General features: G+C 39.3%; 1 protein-coding gene and 1 long non-coding RNA gene across 2 annotated transcripts in view; one reads left to right on the top strand and one right to left on the bottom strand.

The window, feature by feature from the left end:
- LOC143907362 (uncharacterized) overlaps positions 1 to 12,715 on the bottom strand; it is a 43,474-nt gene extending 30,759 nt beyond the window's left edge. The window contains exons 1-2 of the long non-coding RNA XR_013259836.1: positions 11,452 to 12,715; positions 10,180 to 10,348 (exon numbers count right to left, since the gene is read on the bottom strand). This is a non-coding gene — a long non-coding RNA (uncharacterized LOC143907362). The remainder of the gene's footprint in view (positions 1 to 10,179; positions 10,349 to 11,451) is intronic.
- Positions 1 to 16,474, top strand: part of Rsh (Rap GTPase activating protein radish) — a 127,101-nt gene that overhangs the window by 68,558 nt on the left and 42,069 nt on the right.

Genomic DNA, 16,474 nt, shown 5'->3' with positions numbered 1-16,474 from the left:
TTCTTATCTCGCCTACACATACACATTAAGCATAACAAAGTCGGAAACTATAATAGAAAGTAGAAAAAATGTCAGTACATTTAAAAAAACTTGTCTGATTTTTTTTTATTTTTTATTTTTTACGTAATAAAAACTATTATACATGTATCAAAATAAGAGAAATCAAAAGAACAGTTTAGAAAGAGAAATTCCATTTAAAATAAAATTTTTTTGTTTATGTATACAATATTTTATAAAATCATCTTCTGTGTGTGTGTGTGTGTGTGTGTGTGTGTGTGTGTGTTGTGTGCGTGTGTGTGTGTTTGAGTGAGAGAGAGAGAGAGAGAAAACGGAGCAAATTCTTTCGAGGCATTTATGTAATTCATATCTCACCATTATTGATCTATTGCAATATAATAAGTATCTTTTTGGATTTTAAATAAAATTAATGCAATGGAAGTCGCTCTGTAATAGGAGCGACACTAATATTAATTAATTCAAAACGGCATTGGAAACGATTTCACAGTGATTGTGCTGTCGCCCTTATTAACGACTGGGACGTTTAGCTGTTTCATAGTCAGCGTTTCCTCGTGAATTAATGCCATACGCAGAAAGCGGGAATTTACAATGCTGGCTTATACATGCGTTTATATACAGTGCGATTTAGATTCCGACGAAGGACTGTCGCTGACAATCCCTTTGAATGAACGCAAAGCGTTTATGCGCGCCGGCTGCTTATTCCGCCGCGCCTGGGCCATGTTGCTAACTCATGCTAAGCCATGCTGAATTAATATCAAATAACAGCGTGCACTAATCGCGAGGGTCGCGGCAACGAGAACGACATATCTACGTCATTTACTCCAGCCCCTCGCGACCTTCCAAATTTATATTTCATCGCTTTATATCGGAAATGACCGACGCCAAACTAACTAACGTGCGCGCCTCGAAACTTTGCGGACCTTCACAAAGCGCGCTGTTCGTAGTTTATTATTACTTTGCGCGCCCACGCTTTGTGTGCCGTCCCGCATTGTTGCAGGTTGCAGGTAAACTCGACATGCATGCAAGAGTGAGTGCGTGCATACCGTGGCAATCACTAGGTCAGTACGCATCTCCCTCATCGGAGATAACGGTCGCCCACAATCCTACGCGTTTACCGCTAGATGACATAGATCCAAGTCTGCATTAGACAATGGTATTATATATACGTAGAATATATATAAACAGAGACCTAGCAGTCATAGTGCAACTGCCGCATATTTTAATTTTTACTTTTTACTAATTTTATTCTACTAATATATATAATGTCTCGTTAATAGAACGAAATTAAGAAAATGGAGCTAAAAGATGGAAAAAAGGTAATTTATCTGACGGTTTAACGTTTTAATAAGAACGAATTGGATTTGTCGCATTTATTTCTCCAGTCGTTTTGTTTTTAGTCATCTGAATCAAATTTCTTCGACAGAAATAACGAGCGCTCGAGACAAAAGCTGAGTGAATATTTTTCCGTGGCATTATTTTTGTTTCATATTGTCAGAAATCGTTATTACTTTTGAATATGACGCTTATAACGAATTTAGTAATCAATGTTAAAGACTGTCATAAAACTACGTATCATAAGCACCTTATTGATAGATGATTTACTCCATACATATTCTGCTAAACATAAAAACAATATTATTTTGTATCATTGCAAAATAATACAAATGACTGAATTCGTGGAATAAAATTAATTCGTTCTACTCGTTGACGTTCGCGAAAATCGCTGCAGGATATTTTATAATATTCATAATTCTCTCGTCATTCTAATAAAATCCAAATTAAGACATTAAAATAGATATCTTTTTACTGACGCGCGTTCAATAGATTTCGGTACCTCGTCCCATAAAATTTTTTGCAGGCATTAATACTCTGCTTTCAGTTGCGTTAATACAGTGTACAAATATCTATTCTGCGAATCATAGCATGCATTTCTAATTCAACCGCAGCGAAACTTAGATGTTACAGGTTGCTGCAGGCACGCGTTCATGCCGCAACAATCAATTATTTCAATCCAAGCTGCTCTCGGATGTTCGTAGATGAGACAGAAACTAATGCTCAGCGTCGCTCGGCATCGGTAACAAGTCGCTAACGAGTTGCTCGATGTAGTCTTAATCAGACTTAATAGTCGGATCGCGCGGCGCGATTGCGAGCAGCAGTTCTCGCTGTTGCTGGCTGTGCACGCTATATCCTGTTACGCGGGAGTATCCCGGCTGAACAAGGATTCCGTTATATACGCGGATGCGCGATGCAGTCGTGTCGATTGAGTTATCGGTATTACGTATTACCACTGCCTGCTGCAAGCGGCTATCGCCGTTACACTCCGCTTACTTCGACGTTCCTTCCGCTATGTTGTACGTGTCTGATCGGTGCCAGTAGTTGCCCCGTAACTGCGGTCAGACTGCGTCGGTAGTTTCTGACACGTGCACGTGAATTGCATACGTAGTCAAGCCCAGAAGCCAATAGATTTGATTGTGTGTGTGTGTGTGTGTGTGTGCGCGCGTGTGTGTGCCTGTATATAATTTTTTATATATCATAAGTTAGAAAATGATACACGTTTGATAATAGATACGTATTTTTTAAACTCGCGTGTATAACTTCTGCTGCTAAGACTTTGGATTTTTGTATGCAAAATATCCAACGTGAATTAAATTCGATCTATCTCTTATAAATTTTTATTATAGATAATATAATAAAATAATGAATGGAAAATAATAAATCGATTATTAATATCTTAACATAATTTGTTACGTCAGGATTAAATATAACCGCAGAGAGAAACATTTTATAGCATATAGCACAAGATTTTCCTCGCACGTTTCGCAAAGGCATTTTGCATAAGAATTTATGTAGAAAAATTAGATATGTATATTAAATGTCTTAGAGATTCAATCGATACTTTACATAACTCTATATAATCGATAATTATACGGAAAAATCTCGTCGGGCGGACATCTCGTTCAAAGTAAAGTACGGTATAATTCTGTCTCGATAACGGATCGAAATAAATACTTTATCGAAAGCTGGAGTATGCGAGAAATCCAGTGCATGCGAAACCGGTAGCCGATAATGCCAAAGTTTCCCAGGATATGCAGCGCACGAAATTGAGCCGAAATTCGATTAGGCTACGGATGGCCGCGCAATTTGCGAGTACGAGTGCGACGCCTTGTACAGTGTCGTCGGATAATGCACGAGCTCTCGTCCCTTCGTCGGTTAAAAATTTCCGAGGTTCCTATACGAGCAGGAAGAGTCACGAGATGTTCGCGCCGTTCTTGGTCGACCGATAAGACCCGAAATTGGGCCGCGCGTATCTCGGAGAAATGTTCTATCGGGACATCTCGAGACATCTTTACAGATAATTTCGTTACAATGAAAGCCTCGGAATCACCGCCGTTGCAATTTCCCACCAGACGGTGATGGAGGGATATTGCAGGGGTCCGGGAAATATGTGCCCGGACAAATTACGTTGTCAGCGGATGAACGGAGAAAATTTCGACGATAACGTGAACAAGATATTGATAAATTATTGGGATCAAAAGGGGAAAATTTTTCTTTTTACTCCAAATCTATCGTATTTTTTTTACGTCTGCCGAATGTTAAATAAATAACATGACGTTAAAGATTTCTTTAAGAAAAAAACTAAAAATTGTTCATAAAATTTAATAAAGAATTAATTTCTAGAATATCTTTATTCTCATATTCATCTATAAAATATATTTTTTGATTGATCCGGAATCCCCTGTATATATATTCAGCAAACACAATTAAACTTGAAATTAAAATCTTTATTCGCGATTTTCTCGATATATTTTTTTATATAAACAGAAACTTTATAAAATATACTTTTGTCGATATTAATAGCGGCAATTTTCTGCTCCTAAAACAAATAAAATTGAAATCTATGTTGTATGAATTTATATATCCGTCGGTTTCGATAGAAACTTCATAATACCTCGCTATTCTCGTACGGAGTACGTGATAAAGTGCATCGCTGCATCTCTTCGGACTTTCGTCCGGAAGTCCGAAGAGATAAATCGCCGCGTGCTCACCGCCATAGTTTCAAAGTCGCGACTAGACATTACGATGGTATTAATATTCAGCTCGCAGCCTCACGACATCGTTTCCGAAGATCTCGCGGCGTTTTTCTTTCCCAAGACACCTTATTCCTCTTCTTCGTGAAAGAATAAAATAAAACGACAGTAAATAAGAAGGGAACCACTCTCATCTCGCAGCTTGATTAAGAACGTGCGACTTCTGCGGAGTGTCAAAAGCGCATCTCGGCCGCACCTTCCTCGTCCTTTCCTCCTCCTCTGGGCTTTACTTATCTATTTCGCGCTACATCGGCAAGTCGGGTCGCGAAAAATCTGACGTGTGCAAAATGCTGTCCTACTTAAGTATAAGACCTACAGTCTTCTGTTCGTCTTCTCTTTGTATTTGCGCGTATCGCGTTAGGACAATGAACATCGCTATTTCAAAGGTGAAAAAGTACCGACAAGGCGTCGCGTCGGAAAAATGCGAATTCATATCCCTGTGAACGTGAAGGTCTCATTGCCGTCACGTAGAGAGCGATAAAAGGCTGGATTTGAAAGCTTGCTCGCTTGCTCGTAACGGCAATTCGCCATTGAGCTTTACGCCGCGCTGCCTGAAAAACGTGCATATTGCGGTCTACGCGTGAAAGTGTATACCCTTTTACCGCACGACGGTGTTTCGTCGCGACAATCTCTTTCGAGGGTCGGCGATTTTTCGTTCCCACTCGATCGGGCCGAGACCATTCGTGGTCTCGCGATCGCCGGATCATACATCATCGTATTGTGCCGAACGGGTCGATCGTTAAGGAAAATTGGGTATCGGTGACAGCGTTTGAAAATCGCCTATCTCGCCCAAGTATCACGATACAGAAATGTCAGATTCCTTAACAATATATATTGCGATATAGTATAATGATAAATCGATCCAAAGACTATATTGCATATACTTATCACGATTTATCGAAAATAACGTAATGCTATAATAATCCATTTCTTGGCAACTCAATACTCGAATTGTTTATAATTATATCTAAAGTAGTTTCGTCGGTGAGATATTTCATTCCATGAATACGGAATGAGAGACTTTTTAATCCGACGTTGCATTCGCGATGTTAAGCGCGTCATATGCGTTGTAGAATTATGGTTGAAAGTATACTTTCAGTATTAAGCTTTAATATATATATCATTTTAATTTTAATTTCATGTATTACGGCTACTTTTCGTTAGAAAGAGAAATTATTCAACATTTAAGAATACTTCAGAAATTAAAATAAAAATCATATGCTAAAAGCTGTTCTGATGACATTAAATGGATTTATAATATATAAAATATTTTAATTGTCGCCGTTCTTTCTCTTTTTCTTCCTCTTCAATAGTTAAAACACACGTGGATAGAGTAGCGAGAACGTCGATAGAAAAAGAAAACCGACGATATTTTTATTGAGATTTTATATAATTACGATTCTCTTCTAACGTGTTAAGTTACGAGGAATACTCCTGGCAGTGATTGCACATTTAAGCTCTATTTTGTTCCACGCGCGACTTGTGAACGGTTTGCTTTATCGTAATGGTGCAATAAAGCAGAAAAAATACACTCTAATATAGGTGGCAATCTTATATGTTGTTTTACGATCGCACGATCGAAGTTTCGCTTCTTCGGCATCACGGGATGGCACCCGATACGGAACTATATGTATAGGAGAGAAGACCCTTGAAATGACGAAATGTTATAAGGACCCTCCGTCGAGTATCGATTTTCGATAGATGATTATGAGAGCTATTGACGTACTGCGGCCAACCGCGGTATTTTGCCGAGTATACATATTGTCTGGTCGAGCAAAGTATATCTTCTTTCAATATTGAAATCTCGCGTATACGACAATATAAGGTAAAAAAAAGTTCAATTGTGTAAAACGATAAAAAAACTCGAGATATTGATATATCTATGAATTATATTTTCCATATAAATCCCTCGGTTCAATTTAAGATACATTTCGAAGCTTCATTTTTAAGGATTCGGAAGAAAGTCGTCTTCAAGCTTTTTTAGAAACCCATCATTCATTATTTCGTCGTCGGAGATTCAGCAGTCGACTTCTTGCGAGAAAAGAGCAAATAAAATTTGTCCCAGCTAAATCTATGTCAAAGAGGAGAATTTGCAAAATGTCTGCTGTGAAATTAGGACTGCCAGATGCTGTAACGCCAATAAGTTTTATATTACGACTGTCGCTCAGCTGCGCGTGCGAGAGCCCGCACGCGCTTCGCTGACACGTGCGATTTAAATCGCTTAATCGCATCGCGCTGAGAGTAGATCGAAAAGCTTTCTAACAGATTCAATATGAAACGTTATATGGACTCGGTAAGAGGTAGTTTTCAATAAACGCTTGTAGCTGAATCGAATACCTTGGTTATACAATGCAATCCACCTTCCTCCCGTATCTTTATGCTCCTAACAATGAATTATCGGTTGCGAGATCGAACGCTTTCTCGAGTAATTCAACGCTACTAAAAAAAAAAGAAAAAAAAAGAAAACAGTTTAGGCGTTCCGAGTCGAGGAGTTAACAGATTTTTACGATATCGAACCGATATCTATTTTTTTGAATAGCTAATTCCACTAACAAAATTTTTTTTTAGATATATAGAAAGTACTAATAAATAGATAAAAAAAGTTTATATTTGAATTATACATTTATCACTAAATATACTTGTCTAGTCGTCATTTTATTTCAATATTATACAAATAAAATTCGGAATTAGGCAACTATATTTTATGTATGCGATAAAAATATTGAACAAAGATTCAGATTAAAAAACCATAAGTGCTTAGTGCTTAGTGCATTAAACTCTTATTCCCAGAATGCATTTTACTAACAAATCGGAGATTATAAGCGTGTGTGACGCATAATATCTTGACTTTTTTAAATTAATTCTTTCCACCATTCTTCGGAAGTATATATTTGTAACGCGGACTTTTGTAACTTTTATAATTCCGAAAAGAGAGGTGAATCAAGCTCACTCTTTTTCTCTTCGTTGATTTCCTGCGAAAAATTAATTCGCGCATTTCCTCGAATAAAAAAATAAGTCTTATAAGACCTCTCGTAACACGCTTTGTCCTCTCTATCGCCGTTGAAGAGATGCGTGTGCTTTTTTCGCCTCTAGCAACGCGAGGTGCTTTCAATGTACGAGAATCGGTACGTCCGCGTTTTTGCGCCAGAATGGATAGGTATACGAGCAGCACAGAATCCTCTCCAAGGATAATGGCTGGACGAGAGAGCTCGAGAATGACCTAGGCGCAGTGCGCACTGTGGTATAACTTATATATATATCACGAAAAAGCATCATCGGACTGCCGCGTCGTTTTCTTTTACGCGTCTGGTGAATGCTATATAGAAAGCGGAGAATTATACTAATTTTGCACGCGTCGTTTCGTTTATTTCCGAAATAATCGAAAACGCATCCGAATGTGTGGAAAGTATGTGCAAAGCTGCTTATAGGGCGAGAATCGCGCGAACACACGTTCGGAATATGAATTGCTTCGTACCTATACGAATAGAGGTAACGATTAACTTGCTTCGTTATCACACAGACGTTATTTATATCCTTCTTATAAGATGAAATATAGCGCAAGGGTCTCGAGCGAAAGCTTCCGCGTTGCTTACATCTTGCGCGTATTGCCGTGTATGCTTTTAAAAGTGTCGCTATCGATTTTTCTACGTATCTTGCTGCGCGGATAAAGGCGAGGATTAAACGACATCTTTATAAACATTTCACTAAAAGGGAATTCGAGAGCAGACTATTAAAAAATGGAAAATCTTGTCTGCCTGGGTTAAGAGCGGAAAATAGTTGAATGCGCAGGGGCTTAAAAATGCGCGCCCGCGTGGCGCAAGTAGAATCGCTGATGTTTTGCAATTTTGCGTAGAAGAATCGATAGCGATGGATCTTCCTTTGAGAATGAGTGATGGGTAAAAATGACGCCGTATCCGAAAATGTTTCCCTGTTATATTTGACGATCCGTCAACTGGGCCGCGTTAGTTGTCGAAATGTGTCGAATCTTTTCGACAAGTCTTGTCGATAAACAAATCTCTTGTTATTTGCAGAACCGTAACACATATAAAGAATATTATAGAATCTGTATTCATCATTTTAACGAACAATTCTTTGACTTGCGCTTTGAGCTTGCGGCAAATATCTCCTTGAGAAAAATCTCAAATTAAAATTTTAAAAAAGTAGTTATTTTTCTCGAGATGGACACGAAAGAAATTGGGATGTCTGTCAGTTTCTTTTGCTTTCCTTTAGATAAAAGAGAATTCTGCTAGTGGCTTGTGATATATTTGCTCGAAGCAGGACTATAAATAACGCCGCCACATTATTTTTCTCCTGCTTATATATCGCTTCCGATGCGATATCGCTCCCCAACGGCGAAGGGTATACACACGTCTGCATTACGCATTACAATTTTTATCCCTCGCGACAATCGTGAAATTGATATGTAGCACGTTCCATCAACGCCCCATACCTTCGTCTTCAACGCGCCTCCGTCTTAATAATACGGACGGAACAGAGCGAGATTGCTGAGTAAACAACTCCCGAGTAAGTAACTGAAGTTTGCCTAAAAGTTACGAGATATCTTGATCCCCGAGCATTAAAGATGATAATTACAAGGAGATTTCTTGTTGAAATATTCGAACGATTAAGCCGATTAAGGGATCAAGATCTTTAATCTTTTGAAAAACGGCTCCGAAACCGCGTGGCTTCGCGCGCGATACATACGCAGCCATCGCTCGAAGAGCCATCTTTGAAATTTAACAAGTTTAAATCCGTCATTCTAATCCTGTTTCTTAAATGTCCACACGAATAATTAATTAACGCAAATACTTGGTCGCACTTGATAAATCTCCGAGTGTTGCGTCGCATGCATTATCAACAACTCTTTCGGAGTTCCCCGCGGAAATGGAAATACTTGGAATTGATTTCACCGAAGGCGCGTCCTATAGCTCGCGTACAATTTTCACGCTCGGATGCACCACGAAGTTGCTTGTTTCATCGAACACGTCGAGCCCCGATTCGCGGCCGTCGTCCCGTTTATCGGAGTATTCCTTCCATTCTGGTTTCGACGATTCATTCCGTTCTATTTTTGAAGCGTGATAACGTGCATTAACCTCGGAAAAAAAAACGCTTCATCAAGCCCGAAGTCGAGGGAGACGGTTCCTTCCCCGAGGTGATATTTTCGGCTAGATATTTTCTCGCGACGTCCCCCTCCCCGTCTCCGAGCGACAGGCAGCGTCTGCCTAATTAATCGCGCGGAGTTCTTATTGTGAATTATTAGCGAGGCGCGTCATCCTCGCTCCTCCTCCGTTTATCACTTAATGCCTCGCTTTATCGTCCCCGTTCACGGTCGCTGAAAATTTGACTTTTAAATCGCATTCGTGCCCGCTGGCGGGAAAACGGGGGCGTGCACGCGTCATTCCTATTCCCTCCCCGCTCCTCCTATAGTTTTTCCCCTCGCAAAAATTTGCTCCACAGTTTTGACGAGTAGTTGACCGGTGGGCAACAACGATTTAATTTATAGATATAGCGAAATATACAAGAGATCGGCCTGAATTTTTGACGTTTAATTTCGCAGTTGCGCCCCCCGACGATTTTCGACTTTTTTTAAATTTATTCCGGCTTTTTAATTAAATACATAGAAAATTTGTTGTTCGATAAAAATTGAAAAATAACAATTAAATCTGTTTTTTTTTTTATTCATTTACCTTACTTACTTGGTTCGCGAGAAGATTCGCCAGACTCGCTTCTATAGCGAGACGAATATATCAAACAGATACATTTGTCGTCGCCGCGATTATGTTGTTTGATACACACACGTTTTATAAGGATTATAAGGCGCTTGGTGCGCGTTTTTCAACAAACGACACAAACGTCGTTCTATCTCTCTTTTTTGGTAACGAGTAACAGTAAGAGTTACTGATATTTTCTTTTTTATCACATCAGGTATATCTGAAGCAACTTCGTTATTTACGTCAGCCACAGAGATGCCGTAAAAAGAAAGGACCTCTATGTCAAGCAAACTTTTTTACCTTGCATGACGGAAATATTCCGGTAATAATTTAGCGGGCAAAAAAAAGTGAAGGATACTCACCGTCATCCGGTGTTGCGAGCGGCGTGTCGTGGACCCGAAATGTTTCGCCTCTGTACTCCGTATAATTCACCGCCACGATTTTCTTTGATGTTCTCCGATGCACCTGGGATATACTCCAACACACTCGCGGACGCGTTCGTGAAATGCGCAAACCAGTGAATGAATTTCTCTGTCGAACGATGCCAATCGCGTGGATGCAGAAATAAGACATACGTTTAGACGCGATCGCGCGGCGGACCAATTATTTATTATACAGTACAGTTTGCTCGTCAGATTCATCCGGCATTCATCGACTCCGATTTAGGACGATTTCGCCGAAACTCCGATCAACTTAAGGACGTTCTCCGGCCCTTATACCAGAGAAAATCGATTTTCTTAGGATTTTCTTGAAACTGTGAATATACGTTAATTTAGGTGTGCTTTATGCGTGGTATAACGTTCAGTAGCCCTTCCGGGATAAAAAATCAAGATACTGAGCCTCAAAGTTTCAACTTTTACTACGGAAAAGGTTTTCCAGGCCAAACGGTAAGAGATACGAGGTTGGCCAAAAGGACCAAAGTTGCTCCTGCTCTCGTCGAGTTCTGTAAGGAAAAAATGCCAAAACTAAAAAAAATTAAGATTAAAATTTTTTTTCGAAACTTTGAAGCTCAGTATCTTTATTTTTTATCCCGGAAGAGGTGCTGAACGTTATACCACGCATAAAGCACACCTAAATTAACGTATATTCCCAGTTTCAAGAAAATCCTAAGAAAATCGATTTTCTCTGGTATAAGGATCGGAGAACGTCCTTAATCGGAGCGATTAATTCAATAGAATTGCAAAAATGCAGCTTGAAACAAAATTTCTAAATGTATAACTCGTTGCTCCTAATATTTTTTCTCGTATGCATTATTAAACAAGAAATTAATAAATTGACCAGAAATAAATTAATCACCAATTATACATTGCTTGTAATCTAATATGTTTTTCTATGCGTCAGACAAAAAATTAATAATTTTCTATGTTAATAAAATAGTACAGGTATTAATCGGCAGGATTGCTTAATTAAGATAAAATTTTCAACTATGTAATTCGTTGTCTCTCTCTCTCTCTCTCTCTCTCTCTCTCTCTCTCTCTCTCTCTCTCTCTCTCTCTCTCCCTTCTCTCTCTCCCTCCCCCCTCTTTCACTCCCTTTCCCCCTGTCCCCCCCTCTCTCTCTCTCTCTCTCTCTCTCTCTCAAAACTGTTTCCATATATTATTAAACAAGAAATTAACGAAAAATAAATTAATTACCGATTAATTTAACCGGAGTCATCGTCAGACGCGACGCGCGTTTCTGGCAATTCTGACGCCACTTAACGTCGAGAAAATCACGAAAAGTATCACGTCTCGGGCGATTATGGCGGACACGAGCGAATATCGCAGACAAGCGTAATCCTCGGTGGAATCACCCTGTCCCGACGAATCTCCCTCGCGGTGATCCCTCGACGCTCCTTCAGCGATCCCAGATGCTGAACGGCAGTAACACACGGTCGCCGGACACTCGCGACACGTGAAATACCCAACTAACACAACGGCCTGTAAGTAACTGCGACGTGCCGACATGCCGACCGACGTCGAAACGCGAGACAGACAGCGGATCGCGAATGCCGAAACGACGCACGACGCCAACGACGGGCGAGTTAATCGCGTTCGATCGCGATCGATACCAAACTGTTCCCACACACCCCGGCCGGGACAATGGTCCGCAGCCGAACGCGACACTCCCGACATCACACTCGACACTTGTCCGTGTGCGCAAAATTCGCCCGGATCGGTCAAAGAGACGCGGAAACGCGGAGCGACGAGCAATCATCCGCGACGCGATGATGCACATATACGTGTATACGGTGTACGACGTGAACTAATCGGCAAGCGCTAGGCTGACGAGTCACGTGACGCATCCTACTCGCTCCTATTCGCTCATTCGCGCGGGAAAACTTCTTAGCGGCGCGATATTTGGAATATTATTAATGAGAATGAATACATTGAGAAATGATTAGATTTTAGAATAAACGGATGAAATCTCGCTCGTGTCTGATTAAGTTTCGTCTAGTTCGGCGTTTAATAGGTTCTCACGATGCCGGGTATTCGAAGCATCGCCGAATATTTTCGTCGTCGCACTTGACGTATGAAAAGTTTACGTAGAAAACATTTCTTGCAGTTTCCACGTATTTCCAGACGATAAAATGGCGCCTGTTTTCTGCCGGTTTTATTTACGATCCAAAATTCGCCTGGACGTTGTTCACAATATAGACGTTGTTTGATACTTTTATATCAATTACAGTTTTCGTGAAAATTTTTTAGAATTTCTCTCTTATCAGTTAATTGCGATAACGAACAAGAATGTTTCCTGATATTTTTAATACAACGTTGAAAATATATTAAGTAGTTTCATTTTACGCGCATACGAATCTGTTTACGTTATACGAATTTATAAAAAAAGGGCAGATTTTCTTTTTCGAGAGAGAAAACTATCGTATCTGCCTTTATATTATTTGCGTTGCATCTCGTTTAGTCGGCGTGTAAAAAATATTTTATAATTATTATAAAATTTATAAATGATACAATTTTCTATTATTATTATAATCTTTTACATTTATGTCACTTATTCTGAAATACGCGTGACAATCGCGGTAAGTAGATCGTAGATCGAGCAATTTTGGTTTATATACAATTTACAATTTCGCGCTGTGTCGAAGGGCGAATTGTCGTTGAACTTACAAATCACAAATAGATTCCTCGATTTATTCGTACAGCGAGATATAAATGTGAAGCAGCGTGCAATAAGATCGCAGGTTGAGTAGCACCGATTTATCAGTATTCATAGCACTAAATGTAATACTGAGGAGAAAAGACAGAAATATATCTGATATTTATATTTATATATGCTGCGGCGAGAGAGAAAGTTTCATTTGGTCACAGGGCTTGATCCGTAATCCGGTCTTCGCGCGAACAATAAATTCCGCTTGCCGGTACGAGAGAAAGGATATTAGTTTCTCCTTCGCCCTCGGGAATCTCGCGGATCCTTCAGTTCCTTCCTCCCCGTTCCGTTCGTCATCGCGACGTCTCCGTTGTACGTCGCTCGTCTCGCTCTTTCTTCTCTCCTACTCCTATAGCGAACAACGTTGTTGTCGCGATGGTTGCTATGGGAATACCCTTCGCAGCTTTCGTTCGGCGTCGAGCAACGGTGTGCCCGATTTTCACTCTTTGTGTTTGATCCACGTGGCTCGATGCGCGTCCCTCGTTTCCTTCCTCTTTTACCATCGATCGCATTCCACGAGCCTTCTGGGATTTTCGCGCGACGTTGAAACGTTGTTCATTCGTCAGCGAGATCGCTTCTTGTCCAACCTCGAAGAAAACGTTGTTACGCGCGTCTTATATATCCTCGTGTTTTATCTCTCCGGATAAATCCTCCGGAAGCGCGGGTAGCCACAGATTTTTCTTCGGACGTCATCATCGTATTCCAAATATCATCTTTTGATTCTTTGGCTATTCAGGATGACCGAATGGATTTTCCTCGGAACGATTCCGAGGGGAAATATCGTGATAAACATCATAGTATCGTTTAAAGAGGAAATATTTGCGTAGGAAATTGAAATTCTTCTCTCCCGCTGGTTTTTTTAACTTTCTGTCACAAACCGTGTATTAGCATCATAAAATAGCGATAGATAATCGATATGTTTAGCGTGTAACCATTTTTCAGATAATATTGTACTTTGTTGTCACTTTTCCTGTAATTTTGCGAAGCTCGAGAGGATATCGATGAACAATTGTACACGATATTTTTCGCGTTAACTGACTTGTGACGGTAGATCCCCCAGACAAAAAATTGCATTGTTCGTGATAGAATTTCCCGATGGTGGAGATGTTCGAGGAAGATATATTTACCGACCGACGGCGCCGTCATGTCTTTCATCTTTTAACGCCCACCTGTAGATCAGAGTATTTCTCCCAAGTATCAAGCCCCTTAGATACGACCACTTGGGGCGAGTATCTAACAGCGCTCGTATTGTTACGTCCATCACGAACGATCGTATCACGAAATGTGATCCCTCGATAGGAAATAATCGCGAGTCGCATGTCGTCGACTGGAAATGAATATGGACCGTTCGTTCCGCTACCCTCGTATAAGTTACTTTCGATTTGCCTCGAATGGCTTGATTTGGTGGAAACCACTATCCTACGATATATGTAGAAAACATCAGTCAGGGTTAGCAGAAAATTGGAGAACCGTGTCCGATAGAGAAAATAAACACTTAAAATAGATCCTCGCACGAAAGGGTCTTTTGCGAGTCAAGGGAGTTCTCTTGGAAGCAATTATCGTCGGCTGTAATGCCAATTTCAATATTAAAAGGCTAGCGATCCTCTTGGTATTTGGCTCTGTTCTCGTACATATATATATAATGCTCTCTTTCTTTTCCTTTCGATCTATTTTATCCTCCATTTATTTTACACTTCCCATTGGTGACACATTAATTTTATTTTAATTTAAATCATTTAGCGAGCGATTCTCAACATATGTTATACGTTTTTGGACGATATCAACAGTCTTTAATTCTTTCAACGCTACAATCTTTCTGTAACATTGTTTGAAGTCGTTTGAGTTTAAAAATATGTATGAGTGGACGGAAAACCTCGTTCTAGAAACGAAAGAAATTCCATGAAACATACATATTCCAAGAGTAGTGAAAAAGTTAATCAAATACTCGACCTAAAATTTTCATTTTTTTCCCAGGTGATTAATTTGTGCAATATTTTTAAAACTTTGGTTTTATTAAACATTCTTGTTCCGCAGTAATAATCATACTTTGTTGCAATTAATATAGATTATAAACTGATTGACATTTATATAGATTCAGTATACTACACACAGTATAATTATTCAGTATAATTAAAACACTTAAAACTTTCTATATACCCATATACATCTATGTATATATGTGTGTATACATACACATATACATGTGTATGCATATACATATATACGTGCATATAATATATATATTATATCATATATGTTAAAAAATCGCATTTCTTCGAACAATATTCTTTAAATATTTGCTACTTCACACACAAACATCTCCGTGTAAAGCATATATTGATACCTCCATTATCGATTCCCTGTCATCCTCAAATATTTAACTCGATAGAAAGCTTTAACGCGTGGCAGACATGATCGAGTTTACTAAATGTGCACACCGCACCGTCTCGATAAAGGGATATTTTATCATCATTTACGTGGAGAATGCCGTTTCCATCTCGTAATACGTTTCTGACGTTTCCGAATAAAGCACGAAAAAAACTCGTTTTCGCATTGCACCGCCACATTTTTATGAATATTATTCTGTTGTTTTACTTACATTATGTATTTTTCATAGACTTAATTATGTTTTTAATTTATAAAAATATTTAAGTTTGTTTCAAAAAATTATTTTAGTTCACGTTCTCTCTAATAAATGAATGCTATCATGTAACGTCATTTACTACAAAGCAATGCGTAAACAGAGAATAATCAAGACAATAATAATATTTTCAAGTAAAACAAAACTTACAGCTTAACTGTAAAAGAGCGTAGTAACAGTATCGTGTCAATTAAAAAATATCGAGAAAGGCTAGATGAATGTTGCTCGGGAAGTTCTTTGTTCTACTTTTTTTTCACCTGGAAAACCTTTCGCGATTTTCATCCAGGATGAAAGCAGAGAGGATTTATTTTATCTCAAGGATGACTCTTTTTCGTATTTTTTTTTCTTTGCATCTCGTTCTCCCTCATCTAACCGTTACTGGCCGTCAGCTTGTTCGTAGATGAGCTTTCGAAACGATGCCGGATGAGTTTTTCCTTCTGACGAGTTTTGGGGTCGGATTTTATTAAGGTACTTCGCGTGGACTGCGTCGAGATCCGCGATGCGAGGAAAACGGAGTCCTTCAATTTGCGCAGGTACTATACCTTGCCGAGTCCTCCGCGAATTCTTCTGCGGATAAACTTTGCTCGTTTTTACGAGACCGCAATCACGGTGATCTCTCGCGATATTCTAGGAGTTATTATTACCTTCGAGCAAACACGTCTTAAGACATTTCTCGCCATTACGAGAGACTTTACCACGTGCCGTTGTATATATATGTATAACTAAACGTAATGTCTGAGAAATTATATAATCGTCGAAATACAAAACACTTTGTGCTGTAAAACATGTACGAAACCACTCCACGTTTAATATCGAAAATATTTTATTCTGGAAAATGAGCTCCCCAAGTTTTTGTTTTATCACATAATGGT

The sequence above is a fragment of the Temnothorax americanus genome, unplaced genomic scaffold (assembly GCF_048541705.1).
Source record: "Temnothorax americanus isolate GAGA-0224 unplaced genomic scaffold, ASM4854170v1 Scaffold8, whole genome shotgun sequence".
NCBI classification, from domain to species: domain Eukaryota; kingdom Metazoa; phylum Arthropoda; class Insecta; order Hymenoptera; family Formicidae; genus Temnothorax; species Temnothorax americanus.
The sequence above is the reverse complement of the archived record's forward strand: the minus strand, read 5'-3'. Positions and strand labels throughout refer to the sequence as shown.